The sequence below is a fragment of the Salvelinus sp. IW2-2015 genome, linkage group LG28, assembly GCF_002910315.2.
Source record: "Salvelinus sp. IW2-2015 linkage group LG28, ASM291031v2, whole genome shotgun sequence".
NCBI classification, from domain to species: Eukaryota; Metazoa; Chordata; class Actinopteri; order Salmoniformes; family Salmonidae; genus Salvelinus; species Salvelinus sp. IW2-2015.
In genome coordinates, this window is record NC_036868.1 from 21,485,908 (window position 1) to 21,490,058 (window position 4,151).

General features: G+C 44.0%; 1 pseudogene; it reads right to left on the reverse strand.

Annotated features, from left to right (window-relative positions):
• LOC111954123 (protein PALS1-like) overlaps nucleotides 1-4,151 on the reverse strand; it is a 52,764-nt pseudogene that overhangs the window by 4,868 nt on the left and 43,745 nt on the right.

Consider the following 4,151-nt stretch of genomic DNA (forward strand, 5'->3'; position numbering starts at 1 on the left):
TAGTAATATAACCACTGTCCTTCCCCTACTGTTTCCCTGATCTAGCCCAATGTGAATATCTATAACCTGTCCTTCCTTACGTTTCCCTGCATCTAGCCAGGATATATATAACCCCTGTCCTTTCCCTACTGTTTCCCTATATCTAGCCAGGATATATATAACCCTGTCCTTCCCTACTGTGTCCCTACATCTAGCCAGGATATCTGTAACCACTGGCCTTCCCTACTGTTTCCTACATCTAGCCAGGATATATATAACCACCTGTCCTTCCCTACTGTTTCCTGCATCTAGCCAGGATATCTCTAACCCCTGTCCTTCCCTACTGTTTCTCCTGCATCTAGCCAGGATATTCTACCCCTGTCCTTCCCTACTGTGTCCCTACATCTACCAGGATATCTGTATAACCACTGTCCTTCCCTACTGTGTCTCCTACATCTAGCCAGGATATCTATAACCACTGTCCTTCCCTACTGTGTCCCTACATCTAGCCAGGATATATATAACCCCTGTCCTTCCTACTGTTTCCCTACATCTAGCCAGGATATATTATAACCACTGTCCTTCCCTACTGTGTCCCTACATCTAGCCAGGATATCTGTAACCACTGGCCTTCCCTACTGTTTCCCTACATCTAGCCAGGATAATATTTAACCACTGTCCTTCCCTACTGTTTCCCAGCATCTAGCCAGGATATCTATAACCCCTGTCCTTCCTACTGTTTCCCTTGCATCTACGCAGGATAATATATAACCCCTGTCCTTCCCTACTGTTTCCCTACATCTAGCCAGGATATATTAACCACTGTCCTTCCCTACTGTGTCCCTACATCTAGCCAGGATATCTGTAACCACTGGCCTTCCCTACTGTTTCCCTGCATCTAGCCAGGATATCTATAACCCTTCCTTCCTACTGTTTCCCTGCATCTAGCGGATATCTCTAACCCCGTCCTTCCCTACTGTGTCCCTACACTCTAGCCAGGATATCGTAACCACTGCTTTCCTTACTGTGTCCCTACATCTTGTCAGGATATCTATAACCACTGTCCTTCCCTACTGTGTCCTACATCTAGCCATGATATCTATAACCACTGTCCTTCCCTACTGTGATTTCCTTCATCTAGCCAGGATATCTCTAACCCTGTCCTTCCCTACTGTTGTCCCTACTTTTAGCCAGGATATCTGTAACCACTGTCCTTCCTTACTGTGTCCCTACATCTAGCCAGGATATCTATAACCACTGTCCTTCCCTACTGTGTCCCTACATTTAGCCAGGATATCTATAACCACTGTCCTTCCCTACTGTGATTTCCTTCATCTAGCCAGGATATTGTAACTACTGTCCTTCCCTACTGTTTCCCTGCATCTAGCCAGGATATCTCTAACCCCTGTCCTTCCCTACTGTTTCCCTGCATCTAGCCAGGATATCTATAACCCCGTTCTTCCCTACATCTAGCCAGGATATCTGTAACCACTGTCCTTCCATACTGTTTCCCTGCATCTAGCCAGGGATGTCTATAACCACTGTCCTTCCCTACTGTGATTTCCTTCATCTAGCCAGGATATCTATAACCCCTGTCCTTCCCTACTGTGTCCCTACATTTAGCCAGGATACTGTAACCACTGTCCTTCCTACTGTGTCCCTACATCTAGCCAGGATATCTATAACCACTGTCCTTCCCTACTGTGTCCCTACATTTAGCCAGGATATCTAACCCACTGTCCTTCCTACTGTGATTTCCTTCATCTAGCCAGGATTCTGTAACTACTGTCCTTCCCTACTGTTTCCCTGCATCTAGCCAGGATATCTCTAACCCTTGTCCTTCCCTACTGTTTCCCTGCATATAGCCGGATATCTATAACCCCTGTCCTTCCCTACTGTTTCCCTGCATCTAGCCAGGATATCTGTAAACCATGTCCTTCCCTACTGTTTCCCTACATCTAGCCAGGATATCTATAACCACTGGTCCTTCCCTACTGTTTCCCTACATCTAGCCAGGATATCTATACCACTGTCCTTCCATACTGTTTCCCTCATCTAGCCAGGATGTCTATAACCACTGTCCTTCCATACTGTTTCCCTGCATCTAGCCAGGATATCTATAACACTGTCCTTCCCTACTGTGATTTCCTTCATCTAGCCAGATATATATAACCACTTTCCTTCCCTACTGTTTCCCTGCTTCTAGCCAGGATATCTCTAACCCCCTGTCCTTCCCTACTGTGTCCCTACATCTACAGGATATAATATAACACTGTCCTTCCCTACTGTGTCCCTACATCTACCAGGATATCTATTAACCACTGTCCTTCCCTACTGTTCGTCCCTATCTAGCCAGGATATCTATAACCACTGTCCTTCCCTACTGTGTCCCTGCATCTAGCCAGGATATCTATAACCACTGTCCTTCCCTACTGTGTCCCTACATCTAGCCAGGATATCTATACCACCTGTCCTTCCCCTACTGTGTCCCTACATCTAGCCGGATATCTATAACCCTGTCCTCCCCTACTATGTCCCTGCATCTAGCCAGGATATCTATAACCCCTGTCCTTCCCTATGTGTCCCTACATCTAGCCAGATATCTATAACCACTGTCCTCTCCCTACTGTGTCCCTGCATCTAGCAGGATATCTATAACCACTGTCCTTCCCTACTGTGTCCCTACATCTAGCCAGGATATCTATAACCACTGTTCTTCCCTACTGTGTCCCTGCATCTAGCCAGGATATCTATAACCCTGTCCTTCCCTACTGTTTCCCTGCATCTAGCCAGGATATCTGTACCCCGTCCTTCCCTACTGTGTCCCTACATCTAGCCAGGATATCTATAACCACTGTCTTCCCTTACTGTGATTTCCTATTCTTAGCCAGGATATCTATAACCACTGTCCTTCCCTACTTGTCCCTGCATCTAGCCAGGATATCTATAACCACTGTCCTTCCCCCACTGTTACCTAGATGATAGGGAGAGAAGGCCATGTCCAGAAACAAAGCCTCTACCTCATATCGGAAAAGATTGCAAATGTACAAGCAATGTGGCAAAAATTCCACCTAGACCAGTAGATGGCAAGGCAGAACTATTACTATACTAGCAGAGAAGTTGATYAAAACAGTGTTTAAGCATTGTACCMACAAAAGGGAGTATAGWTTCTCACAGGTATATATAATCTATATGATACGTGTGATCATGKTAGTAACACATTCACTGTGGATATGAATTTATCAACGATACTTGCTGATGCTGATAAAGTTTTTTTTGTGAGATAAGCAGAGCAGGAAATACCTTTGGGTTTTTGCCATCCTTGGCCAGCAGGGTGCGCAATCGCTCCTGAGAGGGAGGCGCAATGAAGATCACATAGGGCTTGAGGTTGGAGGACCGCAGTACCCGCAGTGACTGACAGAGAACAAATGAAAACAGCAGCAGGAGGAGAGAAGGTTAGAGAAAAGGTAGGTAATAGAGAAGAGAGTAGTAGCCTGGTTAGTATGCTTTCAAAACCTGCTTATGAAATACCCTCCACAACGGTGGTGGAAACAGTACCCAATTGTCATACTTGAGTAACAGTAAAGAGTAATAAGTAAAGATACCTTAATAGAAAATGACTCAAGTAAAAGTGAAAGTCACCCAGTAAAATACTACTTGAGTAAAAGTCTAAAAGTATTTGGTTTTAAATATACTTAATTATCAAAAGTAAAAGTATAAATAATTTCAAATTCCTTATTTGAAGCAAACCAGATGGCACCATTAAATKTTTTATTTATGGACAGCCAGGGGCAAACTCCAACACTCAGACATAATTTACAAATGAAGCATTTGTGTTTAGTGAGTCCGCCAGATCAGAGGCAGTATGGATGACCAGGGATGTTCTCTTGATAAGTATGTGAATTGGACCATTTTCCTGTCCTGTTAAGCATTCAGAATGTAAGTACTTTCGGGTGTCAGGAAAAATGTATGGAGTAAAAAGTACACTAGGTCTTTAGAAATGTAGTGAAGTAAAATTAAAAGTTGTCAAAAATGTAAATAGTAAAGTAAAGTAGATTCCCCAAAACACCACTTAAGTTGTACTTGAAAGTATTTTTACTTAACTTCTTATGGCTGGGGGCAGTATTGAGTAGCTTGGAGTAAACTGCCTGTTACTCAGGCGCAGAAGCTAA